A 19599-nucleotide genomic window follows, 5' to 3' on the forward strand; every position below is an offset into this window, starting at 1 on the left:
CCCCCCAAAAAAATGACAATAATATATAAAGATAATGATGTTTTTATTATACTAAAGACAACATAAACCAAAAAAGAATGAGTAGTATACAATTTAAAGAATTGTTTTCTTCTAAAAGTTACAAGCTTTAAAGCTGAAAAAATTATATGTATCAAATATGTAAGTGAAAAAAGTTAGGCTTATCATTAACATTTTAAAAACATTAGGTTTTGTTATTTGTTATAGTAATATTTATAAATACATAATTTTATTGATTGGATCCTAAAGTAAAACGATGAAGTAAACTTAGGATTTTTTTGTCCTTGGTAAAAAGTTATAATACTCTTAATTCACAACTAAAGTCTTTAGTTGTGTGTTTCTTTCTCACATTAAAATGAATTAAAAATGGCATATAACAGTTCACTTGATGTGTGTTAACTATATTTAGGTACGTGTATTATAATCCCTGATCACAGTTTCAGCAGTACTTTAGCAAAAATGATCAAAAACCAAAAGTGTTGAAGATATAGTTCTGAATTATATTCATCTCAATTTAATGATATGATTTTTTTATGTGTAAATACTTTGTACAATTTACACTCTCAATAATAAGCCTGGTTTATACTATAAATATTACCAAGAAAAAAAATAGATCAAAAGTTCCCATTGTATGTATGGTTATCTTACTAATATAAACATTTAAAAATTAAATGGCTCAATTAGTAAAGAAAGAAAGAAATATGAAACTTTACATTCTATTTACTACCAACTATTTCACAGCCATAGCTTAGAGACACTAAAGTTTGCTCTTAAGGATATGGACATTTATTTCCTTAGAAAAATGAAACTGATTTTCCAGAAGGTCCTCACACTACTTATCCAGTAACATTCAAGCATTTGTAATGGCAAATTATTAGCAGGAACATTGAAGTGTGCCGAATTATTAAATGCACCAAGCGCTCCATGTTTCCAGGTGAAAAAATTGAGCTATTTTACGATGTGTTTGTCCATATTCATTTGCTTGCAACTTCTCCAAAATGTCATCGAGTGGCAAGTTTTAAGGCTAACACCACATATTTTTAGACATTAGAAAATGCAACCACACTTTCAAACACTTCAATACAAGAAAAAACATTTAAGTTCTATTTTGAACAAAAAGAGTAAAATTGTTTTCTCATCAATAATCTAATTTACTCTAAAACTCAGATATTCTGTTCTTTAGAGAGCATGATATAAAGCAGTGGTCTTCAAACATTTTTGCTCAGATATCCCCTAAAGTAATTTTGACAAATGACATCTTATATTTAAATTATATGGATATACACATATTTAAATTATATGCATATATAAATTATATGAAAATTTTCTTAAGTTTAGTTACAAAATACGCAATTTCTGCTATATTATAAATAGTGACTCTTTAAAATAAAATTTAAATCTGTCTTTCAAATGTATCCCATGTAATATTAATACCATACTGAATTAATACGACTATCATTCTTCTAAAATAAAATATTTCCTTGAAATTGTATTTCTACTTTCTCTACAGAATTTTATTCTACTTTGAATCTTGGAAATCTGTTCTTGATCACTCTATTGTACTTCGTTGATGTCAACTTTATACAGACAACAAGCAAATACACATTTATTTTGAAATAACCTTTAAATTAATTTTCTTTGACCATGGGCTCTAAATTTTTTAAATTATCTCATTTGAGTTATTATTACAACTATTTTGGGCACGCAGTTGATCTAAACAATAAACAAATTACAAATTCTGACATAAAATCATTTAAAACAAAAGGTAAGTTTTGGTTAGAAATGTATCTCTTAATGGAATGCATTGGGGGACATGTGTCTATAAGGGCTTCGTTAATAATCTGTTGAGTTTACCCTTTATTTGGCTCTCTGGAGAGTTTACTTTTCCAAGAAATTCACCTTAGTCAAGGGTAGGCTGAGTAAGAGGTATGCCCTTTTTATATAAAGTTAGGAGAATGGTGGTACTGAGAGGTGAGAAAAGAGAATGCCAACTGACCCCCAGTCACATTTTAGGCAGATCAATGTAAGGAAGTGCAGGATTTGGAAACTGATTCCTTTAACATCTTCTGTGCTGCCCCAGCCCCGCCAACACCCCTTGAAGGTCTCTGCAGACGCCTAGGGTGGCCCCATCTCAGTCTGAGTACCACTCCTCTGGGATCACTAGAATGGTGTTGTCAGTTCACTTGAGCTGCGCTAAGAAAAAGTACTTTTTCCTGAGTGACTTCTTTGGCTAAACAACTGATTTGGAAGGTTGCTGAGGTGCTACTATGTTCCATTTTGAAGTCTGCGTTTTGACCACTGGGCTGGACAGAGAGAGTGTACAGCTCAGTGTCTTCTGCACCGTCACACCCTGGTAATCAGCTGTCCCGTTCTGAATACGAAAGCCATAGTAAGGAATCAGCAGAATAGCACCATCTGTTAAACAGAGCTCAGTGAGGAGCTTCTACATCTGTGAAAAAGCACTAGGAAAAGAAATAATTACACAGCTTTTGCACATAAGTAAAGATAGGCATAACAGTCTATTAAAACATTTGAAAAGAATTCTAAATTTAAAAAATAAAGCTATGTGCTACTATTGCCCATCTTAAAACTTAATGAATTTTTTCCTTATCCTGTGGAATGTCGGCCCAATTTTAGTACCCCAGCTTGCTTCAAGCAGAAGCAGAAAACCTTCCAGAAAGGATATGTTTGGTGTTCAGCCTCTGCAGATACGAGCTGACCTTATCCTGGAATGCCAGTGTGGCTTCACACGCACAAGCATCTTCTGTGGAGATGAGTCTTCATGCTTCTTCAATGGCTGATGAGAAGGACAATACACAAGTGTTACAGCTAATTAGAAATCATAGCAAATCAGGAAATCTGTGCTTCAGTACTTCCATTTTTAAGACTTACCTAAATGCATTTCTCTAGAAGAGAAAAGGATATAAGAGCACAAAGAAAGAGGAGAAAATACTGTGGAATTTGAGTGTCACAGAAGAAACTGAGTTAGGAGATACTGAGGTAAAGTTTACAGCTGTCAAAGCTGTGGGATGGTAACATGAGAGAGTTCATTATATTGTGGTTTAGACAACTTTTGTGGTTGTCTAAAATTTTCCATGATATAAAGTAAGTGTTTAATTAGATGATGTAATGCGGGGGTGGGTATAGCCCAAGCGGTAGCACGCATAGCTCAAGTGGTAGAGCACATGCTTAGCATGCACAAGGTCCTGGGTTCAATCCCTAGTACCTCCCTCTAGTCATAACTAAACCTAATTATCTCCCCCAAATAAATGCATTTTTTAATTAAACAACAACAACAACAACAACAACAACAACAACAACAAGATGCCCAGAATGCAGAGATAAGGCAATCTCCTTGTGATCCTGTGTCCTCAATAAGAAATGAAAATGAGGAAAACGGTCCTCTATTTGTGTGGTTAGAATATTTTAAGGATTAAAACTAGGTAATTCCCGATTTCCTATACAGACTTACTCCCCTGAATGGTTTGAACTGAGAATTCTAGTTCTTACCCATAAATACTTTGGAACTAAAAATTCAGGTTTCTATACCTGGGAGAATGATAATTCTAACCCCAATTTCTTTCTGTAATTCAGTGAGGCAGCTATTCCTACTCAGTATTGTAGCCCCTAAAGTTGCCTAACAGAAATAAGAGTAACTTCCCAGGTCTGAAAACGCGTATTATCTGCCAGCTGAGTAGTAGTACTGCCTGAGGACAGGGCATAGTCCTTTCTGCCTACATTTTCTCCCATGTGCTACAAAGAAGATACGAGGCTGGGGGACCACAAATTCACTTGATTAAATATAACCTATGTAGCTGTCCAAATCCTACTGAAACTTTCAGTGATAGCCAACTCAAATCCCCATCTCAACTGGTTAATTAGTTAGCCCTGAAGTATTTACTGAATATCAAGTACATGCCCATCATCCCTGTACAAAGTATAAAACTGGTACCTATGACACTTTTCCAGTGTATCTTGCCTGACAAACTGTAAGCTCTGTGAGAGAAGGGGCTCAGTGTAACATCCTCAATAAAACACCCCATGGAAAATTGGGATGTTGTGCAATTGAAAGTTGACAGATGGGTCCATTCACAATAGCATCAAAAAGAATAAAATGTTTAGGAATAAGTTTAACAAAAGTAGTGCAATACTTGTACACTGTGAACCACAAAATATTAATCTGTCTCCAGGTCCTTCCTCCGGACCTAACAGAGTACTTGATATATGACAGTAGCTCCGTGGATACTTGCTGCACAAATAAATAAGTGAATGGCTAAAACAAGCGAGGTCAGAGCCTAAACCACTACAAATCATGCTGGAATCCTCACCTTCCAGGAGAAGAAAAAATGCCCAAGACTGATTTTTCTGAAGATTAAACACTTAGGTCGGGCAACAGTATACCCAGACGTATTCAAATTCTAGAAGCAAGCTGGTCCTTATTATTGTCACCCTCCCCAAGAACTGATCCATACTTGACTTCAAATGAAGAAATATCTGCTGAGTAACTCTCAGGTATAATGGTAGATGCTAGGAATACAGAGATCGACTGCCCTTCGGGGCTGGGGCTTACAATCTACAGGAGCATAAAAAACACAAGTCCAAAACCCTTGAGTTTTCTTCCCCAAATATGCTTCACTCTCAGTCTTCCCTCAATAAAGATGCCCCATCCCCCCAGCTGCTCAAGTGGAATACGAAAGCCATCCTTATTCCTCCCTCATTCTATCCCCAACATCCAGTTTATCACCAAGCCCTATTCATCCTCCCTCCAAAACATATCTGGAATCAGTTTACTTCTATCATCAATGCCACTGTCCCAGCCCAACTGCAATAGCCTCCAAACTAGATTTCCTCTGCTCTCCATCCTCTTCAATCTACTCTTCACACAGCAGCTAGAGTGACTTTTAAAAATATAAACAGCATTATGTCACTCCTCTGCTTCAAACTCTCCATGACTTCCCATTTCTCATAGAATTTCCCTTGCCCCAGGATATCAGCATGATCTGGCTCCTGCCTAACTCTCCAAACTATCTTACACCACATTCCTCCTGGCTGGTCATGCTTCTGTCACACTGGTGGCCTTTCACTTTCTCTCCCCTCTAAAGCCACCACACAGGGCCTAGCATTGCTCCCCCTCCTCCTGCCAGCCTCCAGTCTCAACCTACCTGCTGCCAGTTCTCAGGTTTCAAATGTCACCTCCTCAGAGAGAGCCCCCCAACCTGAAATAGTTTCCTCCAACCCCTATTCTGTTATTTTCCATCATTGCTTATTTAATCTATAAATTTGTATTAAAAAAAAACCCAGAGAAATGATGAAGTCAGATCGCAGAAGAAAGAATGCCTGGTGGAAAAGTAGAATTATTCCATTCTGACGACAGCTGGGAACCACTGGAGGATTCTGACCAGGAGCAAGACTCAGAACTGTGCTCCAGACTTGGAGACAAGAAAGCTTACTCCTAGAAGACTGTCCTAGCCACATGAATTAGGCTTAAAGGGACAGTCTTACCTGAACATGTCTTCTTGTCTTCCTTCAAGGTGTGGTCATTGTAACAATCTCAGTGGTAAGAGGCGGTCCCGTCATTCACACAAATGTGCTGGCAACGTGAGAGCCCAGAGCACACTTGTTACGAACTGACCAGGAGTGGGGCAGGAAATAAAATATTCACAGATTACAATAGGAAACCAAACCCAAACTTCTGGGAGAAAAGAACCTTTGGTTTGATCCCAACAAGTACAGCAAATGACTCCTTCAGTCATCAACGAAGTGTTTCAGAAGACCTGGTTCCCTTTTCCCTAACATCTCTTTAGCCTCACCTTTTATTGCACCACTTTCCTTTTTACTTCTTGTAGAAATCTTGGATACCTTCTTTTCTTCCTACCTACAGCACTGGGGCAGCACTGAGTCTTGATTCTGTTCCAGAACTTACCTTTGGCGTTTCCTGATGACCATAAATGCCTCCAACGTCTCCACCTATACAAAGGATTATCTTCGCCATCACCAAAAATAACTTATTAGGGACCTACCTGGCCTGCACCTGGAGCTAAACTGATGCTGCACAAAAAAGACTGTACTGACTGAGGGCCTGCCCTTGATACATACACAGTGGGACAGAAAACAATGGCTTGCATGCATGTGCACACACGCGCACAGAGATAGAGACAAAAATAACAGCAATGACAGTGATGACGATGGTGTATGACTGGATAAGGAAGCACTTATTACCTGTCACAAGTAAGTACGTTACAAGGAGCAAGGGCTTCCTGGGAGACATAGCTTCTTCCTCGGCCACTAAAGGAGCCAAACTATTTTATCTGTTCCCCTCTAACTCTTCTCATAAGTGTCATTCCATGCTCAAAACCCCTCCGTGGCTCACTATTGCCTACAAAATACTTTTCATGAAACATATGGCCCTATGTAATCCACCCCTAGTCTTCCCAACCTTCACAGTGATACTCTCCTTCACTACTACAATTCAGATGTTTGCAGCAAAATATCAGAGCATTTCATTTTCCCCTCATCCCAGCTTAGCAGCCGCTCCAGAAATAACAAGTATACAAGTCTGCAGCCTCCGGCCCCCGATCTGCGGCTCCGCATTTAATTTACAAGCCTTCCCACTGCCCAGCAAGGGGTAGGCAGGTCATTGCAGGGTATCTGGCCCATGTCATGCACCCAGTTTTAGAATGGATTCATTATTACTTTAAAATGTGAAAAATACTAACTGCCCCATCTTGTCTTTTTCTTCTATCTCCTTTTGCTCTCCTGTGCTTTCTACCCTGAGATGGTATGGCTTAGTGTTTGAGAGAATGTGTCACCACCAGAGCAAGTACCTGGATTCAGATCCTGGCTCTGCTACTCAGCAATCAAGTGACTACAGGCAAGTCACTTAATCTGTTTGTACCTCAGTTTCCTCATAAAGTTTTTTAACTGAAAATCGTCTTTGATTTCTTTTTTTAGTAAAATGTTCCGTTTTTATTCCATAATATCTGTTAGTTTACATCTAAATTTGTTTTTGTTTCCTTTTTCCAGGCCTTCTGTTTAAAGGCCTCAGTTTAAAGTACCAAGTGGGAATATTTGTGATGGTTTGAGATGTGTGACCATGAGTCCTCTCCATCCAGGTGATTTAGTCCCTCCACCCTTGAACAAACCAACACAAGCCACGCCCCTTGCCCTTGCCGCTCTCCATCTAAACCTTCGCTACCTTCCAAGGCCCACCTCCAGCCCCACCCCCTCTGTGTCTGGCCCGGACATCCTGCCTCTGCCGCCCTTAGTACCACCAGCCCCTGACTACTTAGTCCCTGCTTCCTTAAGGTGCTGGTTCTCTTTGCACCCAGAGGCAGAAGCTTCCACTTTATAGCCCCGCAGTGCTTAGCACAGTCCTGGGAATCAACAGATGCTCAGTACTCTTGTACTGATCTCATGTTTTTAAAAAATGGGACTTGGTGATATTCCACTTCTTTTAATCCCTTTTGAAAAGGTCATGTAATGTATCTCCTCAAGGGAGAAGAAAATACACATAAAACCTAAAAAAAAATATTGAGTATGCTAAAATGAAACACCACTCGGAGAGCTAGGAGCTTCTCTAAGGTGTGTTTTTACATTATAAATGCCACCCTGTTCTGCCAGTGAGTTTAAATCAAACTAATGAGGATTAGCAGTGCTGGCATGGGCTCCCTCACCAAGTCATAAGGCTCAGATTCACCCAAGATTGATCATCGAGAAACTGTCAGGAAAGGACTTGCTTCAAACTTACTGGAAGATCTGTGTGGGTCTAATTCAGTCGTTTACAAAGTCTCCTTTACTGAAACGATCCAGCTTTAAGATTAACGCTACAGAAAAGTTCCAGGCCAAGTTTTAATTGGAAAAAGATCACTTTCAGCCTGTTACACCAAATAGTTACTGTCCAACTGACTTCCTCTAAAGTTTCCTATTTGCTTTACAGAGCTATAAAATTTTCCTGGATAAGGACCCTGCATTCAATTAGCTTTTCTCATATCCCCCACTGCCTACCCATTTCCAAGTAATTGTCTGAAGTAAGCTATGTTTGCAAAACCTAATGAGCTCGTTGCCCTCTGAGCACTGTGTCTTGGTCTGTAAACATGGTAGAATGTCTGAGGCCCGATTCTTTACATTACCTTTAAGAATCTTCTCTTGGTAAATTGCAAGTTGGTTTCACCACAGTAGAAAGAGCCACATGTGAAAGGGTTTATTGAATGGACTTTACCTGAACATGTTTTTTTATCTTCATTCAGAGTGTAGCCCTCATAACATTCACAGTGGTAGGATCCAGCGCTGTCATTCACACAAACGTGCTGACAGCCATGTGTACCAAGCGCACACTGATCTTGAGCTGCCAAACGAAAGTCCAGAAGGAAAGAAATTAAACGTGGAAAAGTCTTTTATTACCCATATAGAGCAATCTTCTTATTTGTAGGTAGAAATGCAGAAGCAGAAAACTGATTAGAAACCATTCGAAGCCATCAGTCATATTTGTTCTTACCAATAAATTAGCTGAGTAAAACAAAATCCTACACACATAATACTTATTCTTCTATCTTCCTCAACTCATGTTCACAATCATTTTTACTGAGTTTTCATAATCTGAGTATCTCATAAATACTTTGTAAGGCATTCCTTATAGGTTTGTTGTATTTATGCTGAATCTGAGGGACTCCAACAGTTGTGGGGCTAATTATACTAGATTCAGAAAGAGATTGAACTAGAGTTTGAAGAAACCATAGCTCAACCCTCTCTTGTAAGAAATAAGGAAACTGAGTCCAAAGGAGACCAACTGACTCAGAGCAGCATCAGAACTCAAGACCCAAATTGCCACTCAGTGATCTTTTCTCTGTACTGACATATTTTTAAACTATTTTTTAACCTTTGAACTGTTCATTTTGAAATCACTTCAGGCTCATGAAAAAGTTGCAAAAATAGTACAAAAAGTCCTGTACTTCACCCCATTTCCCCAAATGTTAACATCCTATACAAGCACAGTGTCATTATCAAACCAGAAAATTAGCACTGATACAATGCTATTAACTAATCTATAGACCTTATTCAAGTTTTGCCAATGGTTCCACCACTAACGTTCTTTTTCTGGTCCAGGATCCAGTCGAGGATCACAAAGTGCATTAAGTTGTCACATCTCCTTAATTTCCTCCAATCTGGGACAATTCCTCAGCCTTTCTTTGCCTTTCATACAGTGACACATTTGAAAATTACTGAAAAAGTATTTTGTAGAATGTCTCTCAATTTGGGTTTGTCTGAGGCTTCCTCATGATTCTGAGTTTTCAGCAAGTATACCACAGATGTGTTGTTGGGCCCTCAGAACATCATGTCAGGGGATCCACAACATCACTATGTGCCATTGCTGGTGACATTAATTTTGCTCACTTGGCTGAAGTGGTGTCTACCAGGTTTCTCCACTATGAACTTACTGTTTTCCCTTTAAAAGTAATAAGTGTCTTGTGGAGTGTTATGTAACTTTAATTTACTAAAGTGTCTTTAGCATCTGGAAAGGACTGTTGGGGGCTGGGTACAGAGAAGGAAATGAACAACACACTCACACATGTGGGTCATGATACACACATGCTGCTGTTTCTAACGTTTCTAATAAGAGGTGGGAAAAGCCCAAGATGGCGAGAGAGGAAAAGAGACCAAGTTCCCCATCGATGGACCCCCTCCCTAACGCTGGCTAGGGAGGCAGGTAGACAGGGAAGCAATAGTAAAGCCCCCTGCCCCACTTACCGGAACACGTTTTCCTGTCTTCATTTAAGGTATAACCCTCGTAGCACTCACAGGGGTAGGAGCCCGCTCTGTCGTTCACACAGATGTGTTCACACCCATGAGAGTTAAGAGCACACTTACCAATAGCTATCAAAAGACGATCAGGACAAATGTCAACATACCGGAAGCGTGGTGAGTAAATGATTGTGGGCCATACCACACACACACACACACACACACACACACACACACACACAATGCTAATGAAACAAGACAGACCGGCACAAGAAGGAGACTACTGGGATGGAGGATAGGAACCGATGACCCCTGGTCTTGGCTCCTTCACTACCAGGCCCCGTGACGAGGATTATCCTTTTCCCTTCCTTAGGTCTCAGTTTCACAACCTATAAAATGAGTATGTTGAATTAAACAATCTCTAAGTTTTCTTCCTCTCAAAAACTTTTTTCTAGGATTTTACAAAATGGACCTAATTCCCATTCTTCACTGACTATATGTGATGGCTCATATGGCCGATGTGTGAGAACCTCCCTAAGTTTTCTTCCATTTCTAGATTCCACGAGTGTCTATAGTCACAAAGGCCAGAGTAGCTTGTATTTAATTAATTATTTAATTAAATAAATCCAGGAAAAAAATTCAAATGCTCAAAAGACCAAGAGTTTGGGCCCTTTCCACACTAGCCCTTTTCCCTACTGGCCCTTCTCTCTAAAACTAGTAGTAAGTCCCACCATAGGCTGTTTTATGTATTATCTCACTTTTCTTCTCCTGTTCCCTCTCAGGGAAAATTGTTAATAACAGAAAACCAGCCAAAAGGCAGTGAGGAGAAAAGCATAAAGCCAGTCTCCAGCCCAGAGAGTGAGTCCCCGCATCAGTCGCAGTCAGCCACCACCCCCTAAGCAGGCCTCACCTGAACACGTCTTCTTATCAGCATTCAGGGAATAGCCTTGGCTGCACTCACAGTGGTGCTTGCCTCCCCCGTCACTGACACACACGTGCTGGCCCTGGTGTGTGCCAAGCATGCACAGGTCCAGAGCAGTGCAAAGAAATTTATAACAGTCAGCGTTGACATGTAAGAAGCATTTTAGATAGTTTCTCTCCCATGTCAAAAACACATTGCTCTCTGGGTTCCTCTCCAATGCTATCTTTAGTTCACTATAAAAACTGGCTCTTTTCCTCTGTCCCTGGCCTATTACAAATACCACTCTTAGTAATGTTTAAATTAGTAACTAGTAATGTTACTAATTTAAAATCATAGATCTTACGGTTGACTTCTCAAAGGAGAAAGGGAATTTTGAATTTGGAGCCCTAGCCAAACATTTACAGGAGGCAGGCAATTTGATATTTTATTCAGCATATCCACCTGACCAGAAAAAAAGACTTTTGCTTCCCAACAAGAAACAGGGAGAACAATAAAGTACTTCCTGAAGTTCTATGAGCTAGTGGTCCCACTGCAACCAGAACCCAGATTGCAAGGGTTCTATAGTTTGTGTCTAAACAATTCACACTCAGACATTCCTCTCGGCCTGGAACCCACTCACTCTTGGGCACCAATACGTGTTTGAACATGCAAATGGTGGAGGGCAATGCAGGTAACTGTCTTCTGAATATGCAACATGGGTTCCTGAACTCAAATGTATATGCATGCTACCTCAGGAGCTCTCCTATCTGCCAGGAGAATAAACTCATATGCTATACACAAACCGGTAAAAAGAAAAGGAAAAACACAATAAATAAGATGATGTTAGCTAAACTGCATCTCCATCTTTTTGCTCCTGGAGTCATTTCTATCTCTTTGGATTTTTTTTTTCCTAGTGACATGTTTTGATAGAAGAATCAATGAATGGAGTCATTTCTGAGAAACCAAGGAGGCCTTTTGGAGGAGGCCAGCACCCCCATGGCAGGTTACCCAGTCTCCACTTTTTGGCAACAGGACAAGGCTAATATTTTCCTAAGAAGGGCCTTTTCATGGAATAATCTTTCCAGCCCGTTGACTACAACAAGCTACCCCTCAGTCTTTTTTCCATAGAAAGAATATTTTTCCCCAGAACAAGCAGGCCTTTTGTACCAGAATGAAAAGGTGGCCACTCACTGCTTGTTACTTTATGTCCTTCAACCCCCAACCCCAGGTGCTAGCTTTGAGACCCAGCCTTGCTACAGACTAGTATCTTTATGGAAAAGCTCTCACCCACAAGCACAAGGGGTTTTCCTGGGAGAAAGAAAGCCATTTTCTTTTGGGAAACCAATGAATGCCGAGTAGATGCCACCAAAGCCAAGGACAGTTTGTGAAGGCCCAGTGTCCTGGGGCAGGAAAGACAAGGGGGCCTCAGCCAGGTCTGGCTTAGGTCCTGACCGAGACTTCATCTCCCATTTCCTGACAAATTGTTGACTGCTGAGTTTCACCTTCATTTATATAAAAAGTCTCCTTGAAATTTACAATTGTAATTATTGATCCATTTGTTTGTCTCATCCACACCCTCAGACTGTTGCTGGATAGTGGAGAGGGACTACCTTTCTCTTTGTATCGTCAGTGATCAATAAATGCATGTTGAAAATACAAAATGTGGAATAGATTATATAGCCAAAGGTATCTACATTTTAAAATTCACCTGAACAGGGCAGTGCCCGGGTATAGCTCAAGTGGTAAAGTGCACGCTTAGCATGCAGGAGGTCCTGGGTTCAATCCCCAGTACCTTCTCTAAAAATAAATAAACTAAATATATCCCTCCTCTAAAAAAATAGTAATAATAACACTGCTAAAATTCACCTGAACTAGAAATCTGTCCACACCTGCCTGGATAATTCCATAGGGGGCTTTGAAAGATTATCTCCAAATGACAAAAAACATAAAGCATGAATACAGAGAGAAATAGAAACTTTAAGAAGAAAAACAAAAATAAATTTAAAATTAAAATTAAAAAGTTTGAGTCCCACAAATTCGCAATACCGATCAGTGACTGAAAGCAAACATCAGCTTTGAATGGATTCATATTCGTGGATTTGGCTGAGTCATGCTAAAAATTCTAATTAAATCAGCATATTCGTATTTAAACTCTATCCTAAAGGAAGAAAGGAGGACAGTAACAGAACGATCAAAAAACAAAAACAAAAAATACCCTGCTTCGCACTAGCTCACGAGTGAGCTGAAATCTCAGTCTCCCTGGCCCCTAATCCTGCCCATCCACAAGGAGTAATCTGAGAAAGAGCCAACCTGAAAACTGGAGTATTCCCTAGTGTGCACTCCGACAGTTCCGCTGGAATGCAAGCCAGCTGATTCTTCTGTGGACGGATACACTTCCCCGTCTTCTGCAGGAAAACCAACAGGGTTCTGTTAAACCTAGAGATGGTAAAACTAAAGAAAACATCTGGAAAAACTGTGGTGGGCAGAAGGGAGAAAAGAGGTGTCTTGAGTTATTTTATTTTATTTTATTTTATTTTATTTTATTTATTTATTTATTTATTTATTTATTTATTTATTTATTTATTTATTTATTTATTTATTTATTTTCCTGACCCCCATCAGGGAACACAGGATCATTTATCCTGGATACTTCCAGAACTTCACATTTCTAATGCAAACATGAAGATTTTATGAACAAACCAAGTTACATATATAAGGCAGCTCTATATTCCTAATCAACAAATTGTGTTTACATTCATTAAAAAAAAAGCACAAAAAAACATTTATAAAAGTTTTCCTTAAAATTTCCACCAAAAGAAAGAAAAAAAAAGAATAAATCTCTTTTTCTTTGGATACACGATGTCTAACTATAACACCCTTTCTAGTGGGAAGCAAAGACTTACCACTGAAGGTTTTCTGGAATCTAGAGGAAAGTTTCTCAATGACCCCATAGGTCTCCACGTAGGAAACATGCTCGTCCAGGGGCTCACTGGCCATCATCTTGAGGGACTCCATGTCTGCCCGGTCCACACCCACAGCGTAGAGCTCAGGGCCCGAGCCGCCACCTCGTTCACCTGGTCCTGGGGCCGCCCATCTGTCACAATGATGGCCACCTTAGGGATGTTGAAAGTGGGCCCCCGAGCTCCTGCCTCCACTGTAAAGGCTTCATCCATCGCTGTCTGGATGGCCAGGCCGGACATGGTGCCTGTAGACAAGGGTGTGATCCACGCCACAGCCCTATTCAGGGACTGCTTATCTGAGTGGGTACCGAGATGAAACTCAATCTTCACAGTGCTAGCGTAGTTCACCACTGCCACCCGCGTGTCCGCAGCCCCGATGTCCAGAGTGTCGATTATCCACGAGACAAATGTTTTCACTTTGGTGAACTCCAGGGGCCGTACACTATGGGAGCTATCAATGATAAACACCAAGTCCAAGGGCCTGCTCTTGCAAACACCTGCAAATAAGGGTGTGGGGAACAGAAATGACCAAGCCATGATCAGACCACAGTCAGAAACCTGGCAATTCTCCCACCTGGAGAGCTCTGGGATTGGAGACCAGGCAACACAGCATCCTCTGACCCCATATTACCCCTGTTTGCTCACTTGCCCAAGACCACCCTCCATTTGGATGTTGAAAGCACTGAGGCCTTCAGAACGCACTAGTGAGAATTCACATAAAGGTGTGACTTTCCCTAAACATCTCTCCTATAGACTGGCTAAGTCCTGACATTTCACTTGGAGTCTCATCCCTCTGCGTAAAGTTTTGCTCGAAGGTTCCTCTTGACTCTCAGGAATAAATGGATTCCAGACCTTTCTTGGGCACTTTGTGCACCTGAGGCAACGGGACAGTGCCTGAACCATGTGACAGGGCAGCCTCACGGCTCACTCCCCTGCCCAGGCCTCACAGACCCCTCAGGCAACGGCAGTTTGAGTTGAGGCACACGTGTTCTCCTGGTGGCTTCATTCTTTTACTCCACTCCCAAGGTGGTGAAGACTACTCCAGAGTGGCCCTAAATTCTCCCTCCAACTGGTCATTCACTCATGTTTAGTGGATTTTGCGGTGCACGTAGCGCTGAGCTATAGCTTGAAAGTGGAAAGAAGCAGATTACATGGAACTTAATCTGATCCATGTGTATTGCATTTGCATCTTTGTGAGCATGTCTTGTTTAAGAAGCAGAGATTTTGACTTGATCTCCATCCTACGGCCCCCACCGAACTCTCTTAGTGACCTCTTTCATTTTTCATTTACCAAATTTTTTTCTTGAAAGCTTACTGGGTATTAAGCCAAAGGGCTACTAAAACAAGTCAGCCAGATTCTCTGCCCTCAAGGAACTTGTATCTTTCCCACACAAAAGGACCTGGCACATTGTAACTACATAGTACATTTCTGTTTTCACCTCCTCTTATTCATTCCCTTCTGACAAACTCATTCTACTCTCCTCTCTCTCCTAGCCACCAAAATCAAGTCCAAAAGTCTGGCCAGGCTAAGAGAGAAGCCTTTTTCAGGTCATTGCTCCTTCTTTTCCAGCACATACCCCCACACACACGCACACACACATCATATACACCAAGCCCTAAATGGAAACGAGATACCTGAGCATGAAGTGTCATTAGGGTCTTTTCTTTCCTAATAGGGGGCTGGAAATTGATGCTACTCTAAGAAGGCAATTTACTTCGTGGATAGCGGGGGAAAGAATAGGTATTTATTTGTTCAAAATAAATTCCTAGGCTAAGCAGTTGATGACAGAAAAAGCCCTGTCTGGAATAGGAATTATGCATCTATATAGATTTCTTTTAAAAACTGAAAACTATCCTCTTGGTTTTATCCTGATTCCTAGATGTATTTAATTAGAAAAGTAAATAATATTCTACTTTCAATAACCTTTTGGCGATCATAGGATTCCAACACCACAACCCTGTGATGTCAGAGATGCAGAGGTTGTTCTTATACCCATTTTACAGGTGAGAAACCTGAGTCTCAAGGAGGTATAAGAGCTTGAAAGCTGTAGAACATAGATTGGACTCCAGGTTTCCTAACTCCTATCCCAAAGGGACTTTTCACTGCATGGTTGCCTCTCTCTGAGGCAACATTTTCCACCACAGAAATCAACATTATCTCATATACCTAGTCAATATCCTGCATGTTGACTTTGAGCCACCAGCCTGAAATATGCTGTATGTCATGTATTTAGCTAAGTCAAAAAGATTTAATTCTTTTTTTTTTTAAACAACTCCAGAATTTAATTTCATCCCTGATTGCTATGCATCAAGAGTAAAGAAGAAGAAAATCTTTCTGGAGGATGGATCTGGATGTTTTTGCATAACTGGAGTAAAAGGAAAACTATGTATCTAGCAATCCTGTCACTAACACCCAAATGATGCCCTTACTAATATCTAGGTTATGTTCTTAAAAGTAAACATGCAGGATTCCTTCCTTCTCCACTTGGTTTTTCACATGGAATCATCTATGGGCGGTTACAGAGGGTGAGGTGGGCAGAATAATCCTCCCCACCTCGTGAATATGTCCATATCCTAATCCCCAGAACCTGTAAGTATGTTAATTTATGTAGTAAAGGAGACGTTGCAGGTGTGATTAAAGACTTGCGATGAGGAGGCTATCCTGGATTATTCTGGTGGGTCCAATGTAATTACAGAAGTCCATAAAAGCGGCAGAGGGAGGCAGAAGAGGAAATCCGAGAGATGGCATGTGAGAAGAACTCACCCTGCCTTTGGTGGCTTTGAAAACGGAGGGGGAAAGCCATGAACCAAGGAATGAGAGCAGCCTCTACAAACTGGAAAAGGCAAAGAAACGGATTCTCCCCTAAGATCATTCCAAAAGGAACGCAGCCCTGCTGACACCTTAATTTTAGTCCAGTGAGACTAGTGTCAGAGTTCTGATCTACAGAATTCCTAGATAATAAATGTGTGTTGTTTTAAGCCACTAAGTTTGTGGTAATTTATTACCACAGGAATAGAAAATACAGGGGGCCTGACTCGGATGGCAGGACATTCTGTGATTATCTGCTCACTTCCTGATTTGGACCCTCTCCTCACTGTTTTTGAATCTCATTCCTCTTTACTAGTTAACAGCACTTTGATTCTCAGAAACCAAGAAAATGGAGAATCTGAATTTCCTAAAATGCTTCCTTATTCACAGTAATTGTTAATTTCTGATAGTTCCACTAGAAATAAAAGCCCATAGCAAAGCTTAGCAATTTCTGGATGCAAAAAGGAGGGAATTTGGAAAAGAGTGCAATGTGGTGTTTGTTAAAGAATTATCATTCAATATTGAGTTGGATCCCAGGTAATGAAGGATGAGTGCTGCTTAGGGGAAATATGACCACCCCATGCAGAATCCCTCCTCCCTCTCCCAGTTCCATCCCCAAGGGAAGTGGATCAGGACCAGAGGTAATATTTACTTCTGGGAGACAAGTTTCTCCCCTATCCCCATTCCTGCCTGGCCTGGAGCAACCAACTAGCTACCAGCTGAATTTAACCATTGTAAACCCTGGCACAGCCTGTCTCAATGACAATGCTCTCACCATTTCAAATCCATCCCAGTGGAGCTGGGCAGGGAAGAATCCCTTGTGCTTTTCATCAACATTATCCAGAAAGGTGCAGGAGGGGTAAACAACACAAATCAGGCTGAGGCAGATGAAACTGGCCAGATGAGACTCAACATTCAGAAAATGGTTTGGTGCAGCCTCTCTTTACATGTCTGAAGCTGGACTTTTTGGTAATGAAGATAAAATCTCATATAAACCATATTAAGAGCTCGGTAGCTTGGAGCAGTAGAAAAACCCATGCTTGGGATACCTGAGCTCTGAGTTTTACCCCAGGCTCTGACACTGATTTGCTGAGTCCCCTTGGCTTGACAATCCTGTTTCCCTACATGTGCTTTTAGGGATTCGGTCAGATGATCTTCCAGCTCTGCTGCTCTAGGAGATTTGCTCTGCCACAGGAACCAACTACTGACCCAAAAGAGAAATGAAATTGTTCACCAAAGACCCAAAGTGTCTTGAGTGTTTGAGAATGTAAGAGAGTACAGGTTGGGGCTGGGGCCCAGTCAATCAGAGAACTAAAAGCAGAATCTCAGGAAGGGTTTATTGAACTGAACCAGAGGTGGAAATGGTCAGAGAGCTGGGAGGTACCCTGTGTTCCCACAGTTGCCCCATCCTCCCTGCCCAAATCTCAGGGGGGCAGTTGCTGGAGTTCGAACTTCTAGAGATTCAAAGTCTAGCCTTGGCTATGAGTGCCCTTGGGCATCTCCCTTCCCTTCTCTGGACCTCAGTTTTCCAGAGTTCGTTGGGGAGGGGATTGTTCTCCTGCAACATGGTCTGGAGCAGACTGGGATGGAAGAAACACTTGTCGGATGACGGAGGCTTTTCCTCCTCATTCGACGCTGGATTCCCGTGCCCATCCATCCACCCCGCTGGCACCGGCCCTGGATCTCCCTCCCGCCCTCCTGCCAGGCGTCCCTCTCGGCCTGGCTCCTCTCCCGCCCTCGCCCCTCTCCCGCCCTCGCCCAGGCCATACCTGCGCGGCGGGCCCCGCCAGGTTGGCCGACCCCTGCACAGGCCGCGCCGGTGGGGGCGGCCAGAGCGGGACTGCGTCCAGGGCTGCCCCCTGGGCCGCGAGTCCCCAACCTCCGGAAGCCCTTTCAGGCCTGGGGGCCGGGGGCGGCGGGGGGGGGGGGGAGCGGCAGCGGCAGCAGCAGCAGCGGCCAGAGCAGCAGGACCAGTCCCGGGAGGTGGCGCGGCATGACTGGCAGCACGGTGCTGCTGCCCGTGTCTGTCGGCAGGTAGTGGCTCACTCGCTGGCTGGGTCAGTCGCGGGCCGGTGCCCGGCCCGCGGGCTGCTCATTTAAAGATCCCACGGCCCTGAGCCCCTCCCCGTGGCCTTGGGCCACGCCCCTCGGGCGTACGCCCCGCCCCGCGAACCCGGCCCCGGGCAGCGTGCAGCCGGGCCCGCGCATTCCCGCCGCCGCGGACGCGGAATGTCTGGGACAAGCTGGCCAGCGGCGCGGTACCTGACCCCGGCCCGCTGCCCGGCCCTTCCCTGTCTGGGTGGGCTGGGCCCGGAGCCTTCTGGCTGGGCTCTGTCTCTCTCGAAACTTCTGCCTCACCTGTACAACCCGGGGACTGCCTGACCCTCCACTCGCCCTCCCGACCTCCAGGCGCCTCTGGCCGGCGCCCCAGGCTCCCAGTTTAGAAGGCCGGGACTCTGCCGTCCAGCTCCATCCAGGTTTACCTGCCTCAAGGATTCACTCTGATCCTCACACTACATTCCTTTCCCCAGCCAAGTAACCCAAGTTAAAAAAAAGAAAGAAAGAAAAGCCTCACAGATTCTAGCAGCATGAATAGAAATGCTTTCATCCCAACTTCAAACATCCGTAAACATTTGAACTTATATTACCGGGAATAGAAAGTCAAACATACATTCCCCAGAGAGCCCCCGTTAGCTGGAAGGACAGCCTGTACGGACAGGCTTCAAAGGCTCTCCCTTTATCCCACTTCCCTCCAGAAGAGCGATTGTGGCAGCACAGGGCTGGAGGCCAACCAGGGGACCCTCCAGGAACTCAGTCTACCGGGAGAAAAAGAAGCATCAATAGTGTACTTGTCTAAGGGACCATGCTGAATTCAAGGAGAAACTGGCTTTGCCTGACAAAACCAGGAAGACTTCCAAAAGAGGGGTCACTTCTGAGCTGGATGGTAAAACATGACAACAAACACGAGCTCCAACAGATCCTGACTGGTCTTCTTGCTTCAGACGATTGCCTTTTGAAATCTACACTCCACATAGTAACCTTAAAATCACTTCTCTTATTAAGCCTTGCAACTTCACTTCCAGTAAAATCCGAACTCCTTTTCATGGCCACCAGGTCTACCTCACTGACCACGTCTGGAACTTACTCTGCTTTCCGCACATCAACCACACTAG

At 42.5% G+C, this 19599-nt stretch overlaps 1 pseudogene; it reads right to left on the reverse strand.

Annotated features, from left to right (window-relative positions):
* Nucleotides 1–27: 27 nt before the first annotated feature.
* LOC105074795 (matrilin-3-like) lies at nt 28–18592 on the reverse strand (annotated as a pseudogene).
* Between the last annotated feature and the right edge of the window lie 1007 nt (nt 18593–19599).

This window comes from Camelus bactrianus, chromosome 35, assembly GCF_048773025.1.
Source record: "Camelus bactrianus isolate YW-2024 breed Bactrian camel chromosome 35, ASM4877302v1, whole genome shotgun sequence".
NCBI lineage: Eukaryota > Metazoa > Chordata > Mammalia > Artiodactyla > Camelidae > Camelus > Camelus bactrianus.